This window comes from Pan troglodytes, chromosome 1 (genome assembly GCF_028858775.2).
Source record: "Pan troglodytes isolate AG18354 chromosome 1, NHGRI_mPanTro3-v2.0_pri, whole genome shotgun sequence".
In the NCBI taxonomy this organism is placed as follows: Eukaryota; Metazoa; Chordata; class Mammalia; order Primates; family Hominidae; genus Pan; species Pan troglodytes.
Window position 1 is genome coordinate 54965431 of NC_072398.2, and position 24241 is coordinate 54989671.

The 24241-nt window shown below is 35.5% G+C and overlaps 1 long non-coding RNA gene and 1 pseudogene across 1 annotated transcript in view; one reads left to right on the forward strand and one right to left on the reverse strand.

Annotated features, from left to right (window-relative positions):
* Positions 1-24241, forward strand: part of LOC134808458 (uncharacterized) — a 191524-nt gene that overhangs the window by 144113 nt on the left and 23170 nt on the right. The gene's annotated exons all lie outside the window — the stretch shown is intronic.
* Positions 22168-23634, reverse strand: LOC457599 (putative elongation factor 1-alpha-like 3; annotated as a pseudogene).

A 24241-nucleotide genomic window follows, 5' to 3' on the forward strand; every position in this document is an offset into this window, starting at 1 on the left:
ACTCATAGTATTTTAATAGTCTTTTTATATAATTTTAGATATTGTTTTTTGATGTGATATACCAAAGTATATCAAGTGGCAGGTTTTTTTTTTTTTAACTTTTAAGTTCAGGGGTACATGTGCAGGTTTTTTATATAGGTAGATTACATGTCATGAGGGTTTGGTGTACAGATTATTTTGTCACCCAGATAATAAGTATAGTACCCAACAGGTAGTTTTTCAATCCTCTCCCCTCTCCCACCTTCCACCCTCAGTTAGGCCTCAACATCTGTCAGTCATTCCGTTCCCTGTTTTGCATCCATGTTTGTATTTAATGTTTAGCTCTGACTTATAAGTGAGAACGTGTGATATTTGATTTTTGGTTCCTTTGTTAGTTTGCCCAGGATAATGGCCTCCTCTATAAGTGGTACTTGGTTTTCTGTTTCTCCGTTAATTCGCATAGGATTGTGGCCCTCAGCCCCATCCATGTTGCTGCAAAGGACATGATGTTGTTCTTTTTTATGGCTATGTAGTATTCTATAGTGTATATGCACCACTTTTTTTTTTTTTTTGTAGTCTAGTCTACTGTTGATGGGCATTAAGGTTGATTCCATGTCTTTGCTATTGTGAATAGTGGTGCAGTAAGCATGCATGTTTATGTGTCTTTATGGAAGAACAATTTATATTCCTTAAAGTATATACCCAATAATGGGATTGCTGACTTAGGTGATACTTGTGTTTTAGGTTCTTAGAGAAATCATCACACAGCTTTCCACAATGGCTGAAACGATTTACATTCCCACCAGCAGTGTATAAGCATTTCCTTTTCTCCACAGCCTTATCAGCATCTGTCACTTTTTAACTTTTTAATAATATCCACTCTGACTGATTCAAGATGTTACTCATTGTGGTTTGGATTTGCATTTCTCTAATGATTAGTGCCGTTGAGCACTTCTTATATGCTTGTTGGCTGTGTGTATCTCTTCTTTTGAAAAGTGTCTGTCTGTTCATGTTCTTTGCCATCAAGTGGCAGTTTCTTAAAGAAGAGAAATGATAAACTTGTCTTCATCAAAATTTTAAAAATTCTGTTTTTCAAAATACATCATAAATAAGATAAAAAGTCCAGACACTGATAGAAAATGATTTCAAGTCACCCATCTGATGAAAGATTTATATATAAAATATATTAAGAGCTCTCAAACTTCTATAAGAAACAAAATCACCATATAAAAAATAGTCAGTGATTTGGGCATTTACTTCACTGGTGGAAGATATACAGATGGCAAATGAGCACATGGAAAGATACTCAACAACATCAACATTCTTCATTAGCAATGTGCAAATTAAAAGTACAATATGAGAAACCCCTAAACACCTACTTGAATGTCTAATTTTTAAAGAACTTCCAAGTGTTGGTGAAGATGCAGAGGCATTGGAACTCTTATACATTATTAATGGGAATGTAAAACTATACAATTCCCTGGAAAAACAGTTTGGCAGTTTCCTAAAATGTTAACCATACACCTTCTATGTGATCCAGCCATTCTACTCCTAGGTATTACCCAGCAAAAATTAAAAGCACATAGCCGATCAAATTGTGTTTATAAACTTTCATAACAGCTTTATTTGTAAAAGAAAAAAATTAAATGATCAAATGCCCCATTACAGGTGTCTGGATATACAAAATGTAAAATAATTATACAACAGCAGAATACTCAGCAATAAAATTGAATGAAATGTTGACACACACAACAACATGAATATAAAAATAACTCTGCATGTAAGAAAAGCAAAAAGCATATACTATAAAATTACATTTACATGAAATTGTAGAAAATGCAAACTATAATGAAGAAAACATTGGTTGCCAGGGGACTGGGAAAGGGACAGGTGGCTTGGAAAGGTGAGAGTGATTACTCAAGAGCATGGGGACAGTTTTGGGGCTGATAGATTTGCTCATTGTCTTTATTGTAGTAATGGTTTTATGATGGTTTATATATGTCAAAAATTATTAAACTGCCTGCTCTAAATATGTGCAGTTTATGCTATGGCAATTAAATCTCAGTAGGCATATTAAAAATAGGCATATGCTAACAAGTGTCTAAATTTAATAAAATGTAGTAATGTTCACTTTCTTTTGGGACATTTTTAAGTGAAACTAGATTTTTTTTTCTTTTTAATCAGCCAATGTGTGGCAGTAAGGAATACAATGACTCCTAATACAGTTCAGTGTCACTGTCTTGTTTTGTGTAAAGGAATCAACAGTTTAACCACTATTGCTTTATCACCATCAGAGCAAATGTTAATAGAGTGGTCCTAGGATAAATCAGGAGATTAAAAAACTACTTAACATTTGATTATGTCAGCAGTCTTTAGTTCTTGTTGCTCAGCATCCCATGCCCCACACACACCAATACACATATATATTTTCTTCAGTGATAATTTGGGACCGACACTGAATGGAAAGAAGCAAGCAAAACAGCAAGTCCAGCCATATTTGTAAATCTATCCATAGATCAAATATTAACTTGCTGTTTGCAGCTAAATCGTTAAATTGACAAGCTACTGTAATACTGAAAAGTGGTGGCAGTGCTATGATTTGCTTTACTGATTCTTTCATTCAGCAATGTTTCTGTTGTGTCAACTAAGGAATAAATTATAGTTTCTCAACTATTTTGTTGCTTCTCTAGCCAATGACAACTTACTCTCTGAGCTGCTTTTCTGGCTCCTTAATTTGTAGTTGAAAATATGTAACAAACAATTGTTGGGGTTTTTAAATGTATTTTAATTTTTTATTTCCATAAGTTATTGGGGAGCAGGTGGTGTTTGGTTAAATGAGTAAGCCCTTTAGTGGTGATTTGTGAGAGTGTGGTGCACCCATCCCCTGAGTAGTATACACTGATCCCTATTTGTAGTCTTTTATCCCTCACTCCCTTCCCACTCTTTTCCCTCAAGTTCCCAAAGTCCATTGTGTCATTCTTATGCCTTTGCATCCTCATAGATTAGCTCCCACTTATGACTGAAAACATATGATGTTTGGTTTTCCATTCCTGAGTTACTTCACTTAGGATAATATTCTCCAATCTCATCCAGGTGGCTATGAATGCCATTAATTCATTTATTTTTATGGCTGAGTAGTATTCCATTGTGTGTGTGTGTGTGTGTGTGTGTGTGTGTGTATATATATATATACACACACACACACACACATATACACTATGTATATGTATATGTGTATATATACATATATAGTGTATACATATACACTATATATATATCTCACAGTGTCTTCATCCACTCATTGATTGATGGGCATTAGGGTTGGTTCCACATTTTTGCAATTGTGAATTGTGCTGCTGTAAACATGCGTGTGCAAGTATCTTTTTTGTATAACAACGTTTTTTCCTCTGAGTAGACACCCAGTAGTGGGATTGCTGGATCAAATAGTAGTTCTACTTTTAGTTGTTTAAGAAATCTCCACACTGTTTTCCATAGTGTTTGTATGAGTTTGTATTCCCACCAGCAGTGTAGAACTGTTCCCTGTTCCATGCCGACATCTAATATTTTTATTATTTAATTTAGTAATTATTTATTTTATTTAATTATTAAATAATTAATTATTATTTAATAAAAAATTTAATTATTATTTAATTCTTGCAGGAGTAAGGTCGTATCTCACTGTGGTTTTGATTTGCATTTCCCTGATCATTAGTGATGTTGAGCATTTTTTCCTATGTTTGTTGGCCATTTGCATATCTTTTTTGTTGTTGTTGCTATTGTTGTTGTTGTTCTGAGATGGAGTCCTGCTCTGTGGCCAGGCTGGAGTGCAGTGGTGTGATCTCGGTTCACTGCAACCTCCACCTTCTGGTTCAAGCAATTCTCCTGCCTTAGCCTCCTGAGTAGCTGGGACTACAGGTGTGTGCCACCATGCCCAGCTAATTTTTTCATTTTTAGTAGAGACAGGGTTTTACCATGGTGGCCAGACTGGTCTTGATCTCTTGACCTCATGATCTGCCTGCCTTGGCCTCCCAAAGTGCTGGGATTACAGGCGTGAGCCACTGCGCCCAGCCTCATATCTTCTTTTGAGAATTGTCCATTGATGTCCTTAGCTCACTCTTTGATGGGATTGTTTGTTTTTTTCTTGTTGATATGTTTGAGTTCATTGTAGATTCTGGATATTAGTCCTTTATCAGGTGTATAGATTGTAAAGATTTTTCCCACTCTTTGGGTTGTCTGTTTACTCCACTTACTGTTCCTTTTGCTGTGCAAAAGCTCTTACATGTATTTAAGTCCCAGCAAATTATCTTTGTTTTTATTACATTTGCTTTTGGGTTTTTGTCATGAAATCCTTGCCTAAGCCAATGTCTAGAAGGGTTTTTTCCAAGATTACCTTTAGAATATTTATAGCTTCAGGTCTTAGGTTTAAGTCTTTAATCCATCTTGAGTTGATATTTTTATAAGGTGAGAGAGATAAGGATTGAGTTTCATTCTCCTACATGTGGCTAGCCAATTATCCCAGCATCATATGTTGAAATGGGTTTCATTTACCCACTTTATATTTTTGTTTACGTTGTCAAAGATCAGTCAGCTGTAAGTATTTGGGTTTATTTCTGGGTTATCTATTCTGTTCCATTGGTCTTTGTGACTATTTTTATGCTACTACCATGCTGTTTGGGTTGCTGTGGCCTTATAGTATAGTTTGAAATCAGGTAATGTGATGCTTTCAGATTTGTTCTTTTGGCTTAGTCTTGCTTTGACTATGAGGGTTCTTTTGATTCCGTATGAATTTTAGAAGTGTTTTCTTCTAATTCTGTGAAGAATGATGGTGGTATGCTGATGGGAAAGAAAAAGCATTTGACAAAATCTAACATCCCTTTATGATTAAAACTCTCAGCAAAATAGGCATACTAGAGACATACTTCAATTTAATAAAAGCCACCTATGACAAACCCACAGCCAATATAATAGTGAATGGGGAAGAGTTGAAAGCATTCCCTCTGAGAACTGGAACAAGACAAGGATGCCCACTCTCACCACTCCTCTTCAACATAGTACTGGAAGTCCTAGCCAGAGCAATCAGACAAAAGAAAGAGAGGGCATCCAAGTAGGTAAAGAGGAAGTCAAACTGTCACTGTTTGCTGATGATATGATCGTTTACCTAGAAAACACTAAAGACTCCTCCAGAAAGCTCCTAGAACTGATAAAAGAATTCAGCAAAGTTTCTGGATACAAAATTAATGTACACCAATCAGTAGCTCTTCTATACACAAATAGTGACCAAGCTGATAATCAAATCAAGAACTCAACCCCGTTACAATAGCTGCGAAATATATATATAAGAAGAAGAAACTACTTAGGAATATACCTAAACAAGGAGGTGAAAGACCTCTACAAGGAAAACTACAAAACATTGCTGAAAGAAATCATAGATGACACAAACAAATGGATAAACATTCCATGCTCATAGATGGGTAGCATCAATATTGTGAAAATGACCATATTGCCAAAAGCAATCTACAAATTTAATGCAATTCTCATCAAAATTATTGGTTATTTAAGAGCGTATCACATCTACATTTATCATTTTTCTTTTTTAAATTTTTAAATACTGAAATGATTGGATTTGATGTGACATTGAAACTTAGCACCATATATTATTTGAATGCATTCTGCTGTATAAGAAACAATCATGGAAATTATTAATATTTACAATGACAAGAAAAGCCATCTTGTTAATAATTTTGTTTCTATTTATTAGAAGTTTTTCAGCATTTCCCTTCCATACATCAGAGAATTCTGTATTATATCAGTTCATCTTTTTTTCTAGCATTTTTAGATATAAGTGATACAGCTATATGTTGAGAAAGTACTTTTTCTAATATTTTATTAAGCTAATAATTCATCCTAATTCATCCAAAATAAAATGAATTTTATTGTTGAATAAATCATTACTAAAGTGATAAATTTTAGACAAGATTTTTGACATTTTTTAAAAAGTATAAAAAATACTATGATGAAACAAGACAATAAGAGAATTTTTAGAATTACAAAATAATAATTTATTGGATAATAATGATTTTACAGGGATTGCAACAGGTATAATTGGATAGATAACTGATTACCTAGATAGATGATAGATAGATAGGTCATAGTTGAAATACTGATAACTGAGTTTAATCTTTGAAAAATCACATAGTTATACTATAAATCTACTAGCTTAAACGTTTCAGAAAACACAAGTGTATACAAGCATAAATTCAGGTATCTTCTGTAAAACTCCACATGGGAGTATAAATTGGAAAGTTAAGAGTGAAAGGAACATATAAGAGATTACTATTGCTGTGAAAATATTTTGACCTTGCAAATCCTCTGAAAGGATCTTTGGAGACCCCACTGGCTCTGAGGCAACCTTCCAAGAATCACCTTAGGTGAAAAAAAATTAAAAAGAATAAGAATATCCTGTTTTTAAAGGGACTATTGTGAAGTGCTCTTGAGTGATATGTTTTCCAGGAGATGAGGACTGAACAAAGAGGGAATGAAAAGTACTAAGGATTCCAATGAAGCACATCCAAACCTGGGGAACATTGAGGGTGGGCAGAGTTGTCCTGAATTGAAAGAAGGAGGTCATGCCTTTGTACCTCCATATCAGCTAATTATGAGCTATGCACTGCCCAATCCAAAGGACATAAACTTGGTTGAGGCAGTTCCCTGCCTCTGAGGCTTATGAGCCATGAACAGTCAGTATTCCTATAATTGGGAATAATGGGGACTGTATGTGTTTGTGTGCATGTGTGTGTGTGAGAGACACACACACATATGCACACACACATACACACACACACACAGAAGAATGATTATATGCCAAGAAGATATAGCACAGTTCCATACCAGAAAGGTAAGAAATAAGAGATTTTTACTTTAATAGGGAAAATGTCAAAAATATGCGAGAACTGCTAAAGACAGATATTAAAGTTTAATGAGAAAAAGGATCATACTGACTTAGCTTTCCATGTACATATCTTTAGTCAGCTGACCTATTTTAAGGCCCACTTCCCTCTACTGACTCTTATTTTACCTCCAAATCTCAAAAAGGAAGACTCAAGATTTATTGTGTAGATTAATTTTTGTTTCTGTTTTTGTTTTTTCCCTCATTGCTGCCCCCTCATTAGCATATTTCAGGCTATGAATGGCTTTGTTTCATTCATTATTGTCCTCTCAATCTCTTTTTTCTAGGAATTTATTAAAATCACTCATTTTCTGAAGAATCCTTTGTTTATCTTCTAACTAATGGGGTCATTTCATTTTGTGGCTTTTTGGGGACTATTTCATGTGATTTTCACTTTTAGAATGAGCTTATAAGCATTATTTCTATAAAATATCAATTAACATATCAAATAAAACCTGTCTACACTTACGAGATGCCATGTCTGAACACTTCCTAAAAGAGAATCTTGGACACCATCTACCTTTCTTCTGTTTGCCATCATCAGGTTTTGCAGAAATGTGACATGTGTTGCACCTCCTCATCCCTGAGTTTAGCATCAGACAAGCCATACCATACATATATCTTTCTTATTTAAAATATTCAACTGTTACCTGTCAAAAAGGAAATTTTGTATTTAAATGAAAATGATATTTGTAGAATGAAATAAACTAAAAAAAATACCTTTTAAGAGAAGATGAGAGAACAGATATTTTCTTCAAAAGGAAATTCCACAGAAAACTTTTCTGTCTGGCAACAATTAAAAAGAAAGATAAAGAGGAAACAGAGTAGTATCTATTTGGAAAGAAGAAAGAATAACAATACTAAAATAGTGCAATGTCTAAGCCACACAAATAATTAAGGTAGACAGCATAAAATATGAAAAGTTTGTTAATTATTTTTTGGACAAAATATAAAATTTAAAAAATTAGTAGTTTCTGTTGTGGGAAGTCAGGGACCCCGAACGGAGGGATCGGCTGAAGCCGTGGCAGAAGAACATAAATTGTGACGATTTCATGGACATTTATTAGTTCCCCAAATTAATACTTTTATAATTTCTTATGCCTGTCTTTACTGCAATCTCTGAACATAAATTGTGAAGATTTTATGGACACTTATCACTTCCCCAATCAATACCCTTGTGATTTCCTATGCCTATCTTTACTTTAATCTCTTAATCCTGTCATCTTGTAAACTGAGGAGGATGTATGTCGCCTCAGGACCCTGTGATGATTAACTGCACAAATTATAGAGCATGTGTGTTTGAACAGTATGAAATCTGGGCACCTTGAAAAAAGAACAGGATAACAGCAATGTTCAGGGAACAAGAGAGATGATAACCTTAAACTCTGACTGCTGGTGAGCCGGGCGGAACAGAGCCATATTTCTCTTCTTTCAAAAGCAAATGGGAGAAATATCACTGAATTATTTTTCTCAGCAAGGAACATCCCTGAGAAAGAGAATGCATCCCTGAGGGTAGGCCTCTGAAATGGCTGCTTCGGTGGGCGGCCATCTTTTATGGTCGAGCTATAGGGATGAAATAAGCCCCAGTTTCCCATAGCACTCCCAGGCTTATTAGGATGAGGAAATTCCCACCTAATAAATTTTGGTGAGACCACTTGTCTGCTCTCAAACCCTGTCTGTCTCCTGACAAGATGTTATCAATGACAATGCAGACCCGAAACTCCATTAGCAATTTTAATTTCACCCCTGTCCTGTGGTCCCGTGATCTCGCCCTGCCTCCATTTGCCTTGTGATATCTTATTACCTTGTGAAGCATGTGATCTCTGTGACCCACACCCTATTCACACACTGCCTCCCCTTTTGAAAATCACTAATAAAAACTTGCGGTTTTACCGCTCAGGGGGCATCATGGAACCTGCCGACAGGTGATGGCTCCCCTGGACGCCCAGCTTTAAAATTTCTCTCTTTTGTACTCTGTCCCTTTATTTCTCAGACTGACTGACACTTAGAGAATATAGAAAAGAACCTACATGAAATATCAGGGGTGAATTTCGCCCGATATCTAGCTGAATTTCCCCCAATAGTTTCACAATTTTAGTAATAATCTGCTTTATCAGAAGGAATAACAATCACAATTATTGAATTAATGGCTTTAACATAGTTGACAATAACAGCAAATAGGACTTGAGTTTTTGAAGTATCTTTTCAATAATTATACACATTACAAATTGTTCAGATATCATTATCAGTTATAGATGATTTCATTTTATTTTGAAGATGCATCCACTATGGTGCTTTGGATCATCAGCTGGGATGGTTGTAGAATGGGTACAGTAGGGACTATTGACTGGAGTGTATGTGGCCTCCCAGTATGGCAGTCTCAGGGCTCTAACAGGAAGTATTCCCAGAGAAAGTATTCCAGCAAAACTGTAGAAGCTGAATAATGAAACTTTGTCATATACACTCTTCAGCATCCACATTATTTGCTGGAATACCCCAGTCAACACCGCCTGTCCTCAGCCATCCCAGTAGGAGCCAAACATGTAAGTAAGTAAAATAAGCCACATGGAATTGAATTGCCCAGCTGCAAGTATTTTAACCAGCGATTACAGCTGAGGCCCCAAACATTATGAAGGTGACAAGATCTGTCTTCACTGTCCCATTTCTGAATCTGTAACTCAGAGATACCATAAGAATAATAAAATGGTTTAGACCATTCAATTTTAGCGTCGCTTGTTACACAGTGACAGGTACTGCAAACACCAGAAAATAGCAAATTGAGTGATAGCAACCAAAATTTGTTGGTTATATTATTTCAAAATAATATAGCATTATCTATCATAGAAGAATATATATACAACTTAGAATTGTCTGCAATCAATACATTTGCAAATAAATACTTGTAAAAAATTATGAAAGAGTATTCCAAAAACATTATTTGCCCTTTTAAAGTAAAATAAAAACACCATAAGCCTTCCCTTAACTCTGTAATAGTGTTGATTTAAACATATTACAAAAAATTTCAGCCAATCAATCACTTGCAAAATGGTTGGTCTATAAAGTCACATGAAATTATTTTGTTTCACAATTTGCTTTTGATTCTCCCTGTTGCAATGATTTTGAAAATCTTGCAGAGGACAGACTTTAGATATAAAGTAAACTGAAGCATTTACTCTTTCCTATTCAACATAGTGTTGGAAGTTCTGGCCAGGGCAATCAGGCAGGAGAAAGACATAAAAGTTATTCAATTGGGAAAAGAGGAAGTCAATTTGTGCCTGTTTGCAGATGACATGATTGTATATCTAGAAAACCCCATCGTTTCAGCCCCAAATCTCCTTAAGCTGATAAGCAACTTCAGCAAAGTCTCAGGATACAAAATCAACATGCAAAAATCACAAGCATTCTTATACACCAATAACAGACAAACAGAGAGCCAAATCATGAGTCAACTCCCATTTACAATTGCTTCAAAGAGAATAAAATACCTAAGAATCCAACTTACAAGTGATGCGAAGGACCTCTTCAAGGAGAACTACAGACCACTGCTCAATGAAATAAAAGAGGATACAAACAAATGGAAGAATATTCCATGCTCATGGGTAGGAAGAATCAATATCATGAAAATGGCCATACTGCCCAAGGTAATTTATAGATTCAATGCCATTCCCATCAAGCTACCAGTGACTTTCTTCACAGAATTGGAAAAAACTACTGTAAAGTTCATATGGAACCAAAAAAGAGCCCGCATTGCCAAGTCAATCCTAAGCCAAAAGAACAAAGCTGGAGGCATCATGCTACCTGACTTCAAACTCTACTACAAGGCTACAGTAACCAAAAGAGTATGGTACTGGTACCAAAACAGAGATACAGACCAATGGAACAGAACAGAGCCCTCAGAAATAATGCCACATATCTACAACTATATGATCTTTGACAAACCTGAGAAAAGCAAGCAATGGGGAAAGGATTCCCTATTTAATAAATGGTGCTGGGAAAACTGGCTAGCCATATGTAGAAAGCTGAAACTGGATCCCTTCATCTTATACAAAAATTAATTCAAGATAGATTAAAGACTTAAATGTTAAACCTAAAACCATAAAAACCCTAGAAGAAAACCTAGGCAATACCATTCAGGACATAGGCATGGACAAGGACTTCATGTCTAAAACACCAAAAGCAATGGCAACAAAAGCCAAAATTGACAAATGGGATCTAATTAAACTAAAGAGTTTCTGCACTGCAAAAGAAACTACCATCAGAGTGAACAGGCAACCTATAGAATGAGAGAAAATTTTTGCAACCTACTCATCTGACAAAGGACTAATATCCAGAATCTACAATGAACTCAAACAAATTTACAAGAAAAAAACAACTCCATCAAAAAGTAGGCAAAGGATATGAACAGACACTTCCCAAAATAAGACATTTATGCAGCCAAAAGACACATGAAAAAATGCTCATCATCACTGGCCATCAGAGAAATGCAAATCAAAACCACAGTGAGATACCATCTCACACCCGTTAGAATGGCAATCATTACAAAGTCAGGAAACAGGTGCTGGAGAGTATGTGGAGAAATAGGAACACTTTTACACTGTTGGTGGGACTGTAAATTAGTTCAACCATTGTGGAAGTCAGTGTGGCGATTCCTCAGGGACCTAGAACTAGAAATAGCATTTGACCCAGCCATCCCATTACTGGGTATATACCCAAAGGATTATAAATCATGCTGCTATAAAGACACATGCACACGTCTGTTTATTGCGGCACTATTCACAATAGCAAAGACTTGGAACCAACCCAAATGTCCAACAATGATAGACTGGATTAAGAAAATGTGGCACATATATACACCATGGAATACTACTCAGCCATAGAAAATGAAGAGTTCATGTCCTTTGTAGGGACATGGATGAAGCTGGAAACCATCATTCTCAGCAAACTATCACAAGGACAAAAAAACCAAACACCACATCTTCTCACTCATAGGTGGGAATTGAACAGTGAGAACACATGGCCACAGGAAGGGGAACATCACACACTGGGGCCTATTGTGGGGTAGGGGGCTAGGGGAGGGATAGCATTAGTAGGTATACCTAATGTTAAATGACGAGTTAATGGTTGCAGCACACCAACATGGCACATGTATACATATGTAACAGACCTGCATGTTGTGCCCATGTACCCTAAAACTTAAAGTATAATTAAAAAAAAGAAAATCTATTTATTTTTTCCCATATAATAATAATTTGAGAGAGGAATTCTGGTCTGTTTTTATTATATTATATTACTTTGCATTTTTCTTAAGATATTTTAAGTAAATTACTTTGAAAAATTCTAACAGTAATTGCATAAGCAAATCTGATTTGATAAATCACTTAATATCTGCATTTTGTGAGTTCAATTAAAATATGAGACGCTTCTCAAATAAGTTCAAAAATTTTCCAAGTAGAAATTAAAAACAAGGAAATGGAAGCTGTATGGTGATTATTTCATAATAATTTACAAATAATATTGTTTTATTCAAATTTATTTTATCTTTAAGTATATAGAAGAGGAAATATTGAAAGCATCAGGTCTTTGGGGACAAGTTTCAACTTCAGGATTATTTCTTATGAAGAAGAAAAGCATCTTTCAAGATCTATTCTTACACACCCAAATCTATAAAATGTTTCCAAAAGCAGTTGCTGTTGCTGTCTAGGGTGAACTGAAAATCCAGATTCATTTGCCTTGTCATTGTTCTAATTTTGACAGCCTTAGACATTTGGTTGCTTAAAGCAAAGGCTGGCATTGGCAAATGAGAACAGGAAAGCTTGGGTTTGCCAATTCAATGCAGCCATTTAAAATATATATATTTCCACATATATAACATTTTTAAAGTTGCAGCAAGCCCTGCATATGGCTTTTTTGAGGTAATAATAATATGTAAATGAATATAAGTAAGTTCAAAAACCGTGCTAGAGAAATATTATAATAAAATATAAGGTACTTTTAAAAGATAGTGTTGAAGATGTCAACAATACTTTAATAACTAAAATTAAAATCTATGCTCTGGTACTTAAATCTTGCTACAAATTGGAAAGTTGAAATCTGCATCTAAAAATTATTTGGAAAATAAATATGTAAGTATTGTACACTTATTTTATTGAACTTCTTATTAAAGAAACATGCACAGTGAATTAATAAATGAATATGGTTCCCTAGAGATGTGTGGATATCATTTTTTCTGCATATAAATCACTTCTTGGTGTGAGGTTCTAGCTCCACATCAAAGAGCATGGAGCATAGTAAAGTGTAACTGTGGAGGTCATAGACAGGGTCACTTTTCCAGATGGTGGTTAAATTGCTGTAGTTTTAACTTGGAGTTACTTTATTGTATTCTGAGTTCTACTTATTTTATTAAAGGAAAGATCATGATAAATTTTCAAAGGATTATCTGTAAAATAGATCAAAAACAAAAATGCAGACTGCCTAAGCTAAAGTTTAAACACTTACAGAATGAAGTTTAACCTGTATAGTTTTTCTGACTCTTATTTCCTCAGTCTCAATTTACTATTTATCAATTATTTCCTGTATTATCTCCCAAAATTACTCACTGACTTTACATCTTTTCCTAGTTTTCATTTTTAATATATTTTTTCCTTATTATCAATCAGGCATATTACAAAATTAAATGGAAATCTTTTGTTGTGACACTCAATAGCCTCATGACCCACTAGAAGAATATTTGATCAAATTTAAGCCTGGAGTTACGATTTATCGAAGGCCATAGTAAGAAACCTAAAGGGAGGAAAAGTAAAAATAAAAAGGAATTGGTGCAAAACTGTCATCAGAAAACATATGCTTCTTTATCATTTATTCTTTCAGCACATTACAATGAACTTTTATTGAGGCATAATTTATACACAATAAAATACTACAAATTCATCATTTTATGAGATTTGATAAATGTATATATCTGTATTTCTCAATAAAGATATTGAAGATTCCCATAACCCCAAGAATTTCCCTTGTCAACTTTCACAATATTGCATTCTAATGACTGTATGTCTCTTTTCCAAACATAGACCAATAAAACCTCTTTGAGTAAAGGAGACACATCTTGCCAATGATTGTTCCCTAGCATTGAGTATAGAACCTATATCCAAGTAAGACACAAATCCTTCTAAGCAGACGTCGTGACTAACATCAGGGAGACCAAATAAAAGACAGATGGCATTGAGGAGGACAGAGAGGTGAATTCTGCAAAAAGGGTATGAAATGAGAATGAACATACCATGTGAAAACATAAACCTTTTATATACCATAAAAATGTCATTAGTTTTAGGTAATATATAATTATAATCAAACTTTTCTTGCTATAATCTCTCTAGTGGAATTCTTTATCCCTGGAATTAACGATTTTATTGGGCTTTTATATTAATCAAGAACAATGTTCATTGCAAGTAACAGAGAAAAATACATTTCCAAATATATAAAAGTGTAATTATTAGAAAAATGTATCTAGAAAAAAATAGTAACCCCTGGAATTGAACAGAACAAATGACTCCAAAGTCATTAGAATTTTCTTTTCTCTATATTATCTTCATTATTTTTCTGTGTGCTCAAACTCTCATCATCACTCAGTGTGGAGAAGATGATATGACTAGTGGAATTTCAAGGATTATTTTCTAATACCTACATTACTAAAGACAAAAGTGGCTCCTTTATTCTGACTTAGTTTGAGATACACTGAGGACATGAATTGATTGGACTGATTTATGTTACAAGTTAATTCTTATAAGTAGGTCAGTAGCTCAGAATTTTTATTAGGAAATCATGGCAGAAATAGGAAAGGATACTTTCAAGCCTACTTATTCGAAAATATGATTCTTAAAGTTAAATTAGGTTTATTATCATATGAAGTTGCTCAGAAATCTTTCTTTCTAAAGAGAATATAAATTATTTGGGGGAAGATACTCACAGTCATTAATATAACCCCAAAGAGTAAAATGTCTCTTCTTTGGTGGAAAAAGCACTCTGCACCTGAGGGAACAGAAGAAAGTTAGTTACATCAGGACATCCTTGGAATAAAGTGTTGTACAAAAGAATGAGATTACCTCTAGAAATTCACACGGAATCAAATGATATAATTGCTGGACCTCAGTAATGCAAACCAATAGGAAATCAGGATAAAAATTAGATCAGACTTGGTGGTGGTCTAGAAAAAAATATTTTGTAACAAAGGTGACCTCCTTGAGGGTAATCAGACGGTCCAGTTTGCATTGAAAGACACAAATAACAAATCCAGGCATGGTACCAGAAATTTTATATAGTGTCACTAGGAGCCATAGCATTTTCAACTCATCATCTTACCATTAAAGGGTATTCCTATTTATTCCCAGACTCTGAAAGCTGTCAGAGTAGTGGCCCCAATGACCCTTTCTATATCTATCGATGTATGTCCTGTCTAGTCACTTCCCCATTGAACCTGAGTTTGACCATGTGACTTGCTTTGTCCAATAGAACAAAATCAAATGTAATACAAAAATAGATGTTAAAAAACTCTTTTTGCATTGGGACTTACTTACTTATTCCCTAAAAACATTTCCAACAGGTGAAGAAGTCCAGGCTAATAAGCTGTAGACATTTTACTCAGATAACATCTAACATTAACCACCTACTATGGAAGTGTGGCCACCTCAGGCCATCGAGCTTCAAATAAGCCACCACATGACTGCAGCTATGTGAGAGCCTCTTGTAGAGCGCAACAGTAGAAACATCCAATTGAGTCCAGCTCAAATTGCTGACTCATAGAATCACGAGACAATAATGTTGTCCGTGTTTTCCGCTACTAAATTTTGGTGTGTGTATGTTATGTGTATGTGTGTAATTACAAATGCACATCTGAAATAGAAATAGTACCTTGGTGTGCTGTCATAACAAAAAGTTAGAACATGCGACTTTGCTTTGAGGTCAGCTGGCAGATGGAGGCTGGAAGAAAAGCTAGGAGACTGATATTAGAGAAGAAAAGCAGGGAGGAGACCCAAAGTCTGAGGCTGTGGAATTGCAGCAAACTGTTACTGTCTCTGTCAGAGCTGTGGGGAAACCACTGTTGGAGGCTGGGATGGTGAGAACCCATGTGTGTAAAGGCAGAACAATTGGCCAACATAATTCCTGCAGTAGGACCTTGGATGACATTAACTGTACCTAATGACTGGTGTATCTGACTAAAGACATGTTCTGGCAGAAATGCAAAGTAACATGTGGCTTCTTTTAGCTATGCAATGACTTGTTGGTTTGGAAAATAAAGCTTTTCATCCTCAGTCTCTCAACCTGGCAATGATTTTCAAAACGTCTTTATCTGAGTATGACTGATATACAAATATCTGCATATATTTAATGTATAGAAATTGATGAGTTTGGACATATGCATAAACTCATGCCATCACCATAACCAAGGTAAAAAAAAACCACTATCACCTCGAAATGTTCTTTGTGTATGTTTTGTGGTCAGAACATTTAGCATGAGATATACATACCCTCTTAACAAATTAAGTGCACAATACCATATATTAACTATAGGCAATATGTTTTACAGCATATCTCTGGAACTTATAAGTAGTCTCAAGCTAAAGGTTAAAGCAAGGATGTCAGAGTAAGGCCTTTTCTTCAAACCTCAAAACCATTTAAGGCTATGCCTGATAGATCTTCCCAGCTTAACAAACTGGCTCCTAAAAAATCATATGAATATTGTCACACATTAAACTGACACTCTTAAAGGAGAGAAGTTTGTCATAAAATGAATTATGGATGTGACTTTTGGAGCATAGAATGAATCCTCCCCAAATTCACTGAAAAAACAAAGTTATTTAAATAAATGTCATACTAAAACTCCTTCCAGCTTGGACTCTAAGGGACGGAGGAAATTCAAATTAAATGAGGCCTCTGGCCCCACTTTTGAAATGCATACTGTAGACTCAGAGGGTTGCTTTCCTGAAAATATGAACCACGTCATAAAAAATGAAGGAAGGCCCAAAGGTAGAATAAAAAATGACAGAGAAAGCTGGGCTAATTACCACAGACCCATCGCCCTAACACAAAACAATTTATTTTCTCACACTGTCCATGGGTTAGGAGTCTGGGTGTCCACCTAGCTGAGGCCTCTGCTCAGAGTCTCACCAGGCTAAACTCAAGTGTTGGCTGGGGCTTGGGTTTCTTCTGAGGCTCAGCTGTCTCTTCCACAATCACTGTTTGTTGGCAGAATTCAGTTTCTCATATCATAAAATGAAAGGCCTCACTCCAAGAGGCGAGTTATAATTTCCTGCTACATAGTCTTCTTTACAAATATAGTTTGCTTCCTTCTATGTCAGCAGGAGTGCGTCTCTTCAATGCATCCCTGTCATTTAAATGTCTCACCTGTTTAGACCAGATCCACTCAGGGTAACATTCCTTTCAGTTAACTAAAAGTTAATTGATGAATAACTTATTCATAAGAGATATAGTTCATCATAGTCATAGGTCCAATTTACATGAAATGAGAGGGGATTATTTAGGGCATGTATACCAGGATGTGGGAATCTTACGGGCCATCTTAAAATCCTTCTTACCACAGAGTGAGATCATTGTTTGGGCATATGTGGGCTGGATAACTTGACATTTTACTTCATGGGTCATTGAATAAATAGTGTATTAGTTCATTTTCATACTGCTATAAAGAACCACCTGAGACTGGATAATTTATAAAGAAAAGAGGTTTAATTGACTCACAGTTCCCCATGGCTGAAGAGGCCTCAGGAAACTTACAGCCATGGCAGAAGGCAAAAGGGAAACAAGGCATGTCTTACCGAGAAGGAGCAGGAGAGAGAGAGAATGAGAGGGGAAAAACTGCCACACACTTTTAAACCATCAGATCTCATGAGAATTCACTCACTATCATGAGAACAGCATAAGGGAAACCACCCCCATGATCCTGTCACCTCCCCCAGGTCCCTGCCCTGACAGGTGGGGATTACAATTCAATGTGAGATTTGAGCAGGGACACAGAGCCAAACCATATCAAGTAGCTACCTCAGAAGTGCCTCACCTACATCCAGACTTGATGTACTCACAAAATCACGTATGGTGAGACTGACGCCATGATTAAGTAAAACTTTAGGTATCTTAGGAAGGGGTGACTATATATTCCCCATGAGGAGTTGTTAATCACTGGGTACAGGAACACATTGTGCTAGATTGTTGCAGCAATACCTCCACTCAATGCATCACACTTCTCTGTATCCATGCACTTGTGAAATTTCCTTCCCGTTTACATTGGATTTGCCTTGCCTTGACCAACAGAAATCAGAAAATGTAATACAGTAGCTTGAAAATTGCTCGTGCTTTAGGTTAACGATCAAAGAACTGTAAACTTACGTTTAAGTCTAGATAGCAGATTAATTTCTCATAGTAGTATGGGTTAGAGAATCTAAATCATGTACTTCATTTGTATTATAATATTAAATAAAAATATTATAGCTAATGGGGGATATGTTTATCATTGTTGGACAAAGAAAGAAATTAAAAATATGGAAAAAGTAAACTCCTGGAATGAATCTTCATACTATTGGATAATTTTAATATGTAATCTATGGTGTTTAATACATATATTTAAATAGTATTAAGTGAAATAAACAGGACACAGAAAGACAAATATCACATGTTCTCACTCACGTGTGGGAGCTAAACAATTTGATCTCTTGGAGGTAGATAGTAGAACAATAGATACCAGAATCTGCGAAGGGTGTGTTGGGGGGAAGTTTGGGGGATGAAGTGAGGCAGGCTAATGAGCACAAATATATAATTAGATAGGAGGAATAAGTTCTAATGTTCAATAGCACAGTAGGGTGACTGAAGTTAACAACAATATATTGTACATTTCAAAATAATCTAGAAGAGAGGATTTGAAATATTCACAACACAAAACTATGATAAATGCTGGAGGTGATGAATAGCCTAAATACCCTGACTTGATGATTACACATTCTCTGCATGTATCAAAATATCACCCGTACCCCATAAATATGAACAAAGAGTACGTGCCAATAAAACATTTAAAAACATATGTAATTACTTGTCTGCTGAGATGGTCTAGAGAAATTGACATCCCAGTAGCAAAGAAAATACAAATACCAGATCTAGATTTCTAAATATTATTCTCTTCTTAAAGGAAATAAAGCTTCTTGAAGAAATTGCTCTTCCAAGGGGGTAGAGCATGGATGATAAAAGATTAGCATGAAATACCTTGCTATGGCAAAAATGAGAAAGTACTCAAAAATCGATTGGGATAGGACAAAAATTTATAGGACTCTGAGTTTTGGTTAATAGGTACAAAAATATAGTTAGATACAACGAATAAGACCTAGTATTTGATAGGAAAACAGCATGGCTATAGTGATTGATAGGAAAGCAGTGGCTAAATTTGTTGTACAGTTTAAAATAACAGAGAGGCTACCATGGGAATGTTTGTAACACTAAGAAATTATGAATGCTTGAGTTGATGAATATCCCATTTATCATGATGTGATTATTGCACAGTGTATAGCTATCAAAATACCCCATGTTTCCCATAAATATATGTATCTACTATATACCCATAAACATTAAAAACTAAAAGGAAGGAAAAAAAGAAATGACAAGATAGCTATTCTATTCATATTTTATGGTGAAGACATCAACCCATTTAATAGAAGAACACTTCATATAAAATATTAATTAGAAAAAAATAAAGTATCAAGAATATGATTTAATCTTAACATTTTAAAAAGCAAACACTATGACACTGTAGACTCTAACAAATGTTTGTTTTCAGCAACTTTGTGAAATAAATTTTTAGTCATACTAACAATCAATTAAAGGAAATTTGTTATTTCTTCCAAATGGAATCTAAATGTGAATACATCTTTTTTCTTCTTCATAAATTATTTCAATATTTGATTTCAATTTTAATAGTAGCAAAATCTCATATAGTTCTATTTAAACACCCTCATACAAAATAATTAAATCCCAGCATCAACACTGTCAACTGATACTATTATTTCCTTATCTGTAAAGATGAGGAAACTGAGACACAGTAATTTTTGCAAATTATGCAGCTAGCTAATGACAGAACTGGGAACGGAACGAAGGCTATCTCATCCTTGATTTTAGGCTCTTAACTATTAGGTTGTTTGGCTTTTAATAATTGTGGCAATTATGTAATAACATCTTCCAAAAAGTACTCATCAACAGCTGCATTTCCCCTAAAAACCCTGGATAAGGAGTTATCTGTACCTTTGAAAACATCATAAGAGTATCAGAATCTTGATTTATTTATTATGACCTAATTTGCTTCTCTAACTACTATGCATTTTGGAAATCCATTAAAGCTATTCTTGCTCATCTAAAAAAGTGAAAAATGACCTACTAATAAGCAAAGGTGACTTGTGTTTTTCGTACACTGCATAAATTATTATAAACTGAATTTTGTAGTGTCCCAACTCTGACACAGTCAAAGGATGTTCACATTAAATTGAATCATTAATTTATAAACTTTTTAGTAACAATACTTGTAAACTAATTGTTTAAAACAGTCTAAATCATACTTAATTATATGTTCTTCCATTGGATGTTGAAAACTTCTGGATATATTTTAAAGCAGTATACAGTTTAATTTTCCCTAAAATGAACAAAGATGGCTTTAAAATTATCAGTATAATTTTTCTGCCACTATCTTTTACATATACCAAATATTCTGAAAATATATTGCTTAATTTTGATATTTGCATCCTTGAAATTAAAATAACAAAAATGGATAATGACAATGTATATTTATATACATATTATATATATATTATATATATATACACACACACGCACACACACACACAGACAGTATACAACTGTCAATCTAAGTTGAAACAACCACAAACCAATGAACATCAACCAACAAAAGCCTCTTTATTTGGGAAGCTTTTTAGCCTAGGCACTAACACAAAGATTCATAACATTCTTACATGCTTTCAAATCTATTCCTTTATGACATAATTTTCCTCTGAAAATGTTATCAGAGGTCTGAAACTCATACATACCTTGGAAGAAAGAAGTATCAAAGGTGATAGGGTTTTTTTTTTTTTTTTTTGACAGGAAAAAAGAAAACACATTTTTCTTCTCATAACACATTTATCTTCAGGATGTACTCCAGAAACATTAATTATATAAATGTAAAATAATTAAAACTCTATGAAAAAGAGAATACTTATAAAGTCCCAATATACCAGCTGTTTGTGTAAATTTTTACAATAAAATAAAATAAACACAATTCAGCAAGACAAAATAAAAATATATGGAAAATAATAAATGTACATAAAATTTTAAATATCAAAAAATACATGGAACTGAAGAAACCAATGGAGGTGTGAACAAATATTTTAACATAAAATATTCACATTCATTGTAAAAAAGTTAAATATTAAAAGCATTCAAATTACAAACTTAAAAATATTTTTATGAAAAACTCTACTAAGTATTTATTTTATTTAATCATTGGATAATTTTTTTTCTCATTAAACATTCTTAGTGGGTCTCAAAATTCTGTGACAGATTTTTGCTCAAGCTGTTTCCATTAAAGTACGTGCATACCTGGCCGGGCGCGGTGGCTCACGCCTGTAATCCCAGCACTGTGGGAGGCTGAGGCAGGCAGATCACAAGGTCGGGAGATGGAGACCATCCTGACTAACACAGTGAAGCCCCCTCTCTACTTAAAAATACAAAAAAATGAGCCAGGCGTGGTGGTGGGCACCTGTAGTCCCAGCCACTAGGGAGGCTGAGGCAGGAGAATGGCGTGAACCCAGGAGGCGGAGCTTGCGGTGAGCCAAGATGGCGTCACTGCACTCCAGCCTGGGCAACAGAGGGAGACTCCATCTCAAAATAAATAAATAAATAAATAAATAAGTATGTGTATACCTATGGAAAAAACCTGCACTTTTCTGCACATGTATCCCAGAACTTAAAGTATAATTTAAAAAAAAAGAAAAAAAATACTGATTTTACAAACGAATAACTTAAAACTGCCACACGCAAAGAAGAGAATCAAAGTGGTACTCAAAACATTTTCCTTTCCTTCTGAAGATTTTACGATGCATTGTTATCATTAACCAGTCCTCTACTATTAAACTTAAATGGCCAGTTTAAACAAACAGCCCTGATACCATTCCTCCACCACTGATTAAACCCGGGGTGGCGGGTATTAGGGATAATATTCATTTAGCCTTCTGAGCCTTCTGGGCAGACTAGGTGACTTTGCCATCTCCAGCAGCCTTCTTGTCCACAACTTTGATGACACCCACAGCAATTGTCTGTCTCATATCATGAACAGCAAAGCCACCCAGAGGTGGATAGTCTGAGAAACTCTCAACACAAATGTGCTTGCCAGGAACCATATCAATGATGGCAGCATCACCAGACTTCGAGAATTTAGGGCCATCTTCCAGCTTTTTACCAGAACGGCGATCAATCTTTTCCTTCAGCTCAGCAAACTTGCATGCAACGTGAACCATGTGGCTATCCAGTGCAGGGGCACAGCCAGCGCTGATTTGGCCTGGATGGTTCAGGATAATCACCTGAGCAGTGAAGCCAGCTGCTTCCACTGGTGGGTCGTTTTTGCTGTCACCAGCAACACTGCCACAACAAACGTCCTTGACAGACACATTGTTGACATTGAAGCCCACACTGTCCCCAGGAAGAGCTTCACTCAAAGCTTCGTGGTGCATTTTGACAGATTTTACTTCAGTTGTAATACTGACTGGAGCAAAGGTGACCACCATACCAGGTTTGAGAACACCAGTCTCCACTCGGCCAACAGGAACAGTACCAATACCACCAATTTTGTAGACATCCTGGGGAGGCAGGCACAAGAGCTTTTTAGTTGGACGATTTGGTGGTAGGATGCAGTCCAGAGCCTCAAGCAGCATGGTTCCACTGACATTGCCATCCTTATGGGTGACTTTCCATCCCTTGAACCAAGGTATGTTAGCAGTTGGCTCCAACATGTTGTCACCATTCCAACCAGAAATTGGCACAAATGCTATTGTGTCGGGGTTGTAGCCAATTTTTTTAAGGTGCTGAATTGATTGCCTCGTATCTCTTCTAGCTGTAGGGTGGCTCAGTGGAATCAATTTTGTTAACACCAACAATTAGTTGTTTCACCCCCAGTGTGTAAGCCAGAGGGCATGCTCTTGGGTCTGCCCATTCCTGGGGATGCTACCTTCAAATTCACCAACACCAGCAGCAACAATCAGGACAGCAGAGTCAGCCTGAGATGTCCCTGTAATCATGTTTTTGATGAAGTCTCTGTGTCCTGGGGCATCAATGATAGTCAAATAGTACTTACTGGTCTCAAATTTCCACAAGGAGATATCAATGGTGATACCACGTTCATGCTCAGCATTCAGTTTATCCAAGACCCAGGCATACTTGAAGGAGCCCTTTCCCATCTCAGCAGCCTCCTTCTCAAATTTCTCCATGATTCTTTTGTCGATGCCACTGCATTTTTAGATCAGATGGCCAGTAGTGATAAACTTGCCCAAATCTACGTGTCCGATGATGACAATGTTGATGTGAGTCTTTTCCTTTCCCATTTTGGCTTTTAGGGGTAGTTTTCATGACACCTCTATTCTGGCGGCAAACCCGTTGTGGAAAAGGGGGACAATTATTTTTTAGTACCTAGGTATGCTGGACACTAGAGTAGGAATGAGACCCTATAAGGCGGTGAGCTAAAGAGACATGCTCCCTACCATCAAAGAATTTATATTTTAATGTACATATTAAGAATGTGAACAGTTGAATATATAATGAACATTATAATAAACATGTGAAGGTAAAGACACTATTCAATAGTGTCTATTCAATGACACTCGAAAATAGTTTCTATACTATACAATAGAGAGTTGTGGGGTTTGCGTTGGCTTCCTGTGGCTTCCTCCTGTGATTTCTGCTGGATCCTCTCCTCTTCCAGACCAGCCTTTCAAGGTAGAGCACTTTAAAGCTTAGTCTTACAAATTATTCTCATCACTACTACATTCTAATACTGTGATTTGCCTGGAATCAATAATGCTTCCATCATTGGTATAATCCTATTACTTATAATATCACATATATCTTGCTGAATCCAAATTTTTATCTCATTCTAATATTTCCCCAAGCTGTAGGCTCATATATCTTTACACTAAGCATTCACGTCCAAACAGAAATCTTGATATCTCAACCCCATTCTACCCCATCCCCAAATTCTTTATTTCATTATTTGTTAATCTCAATCAC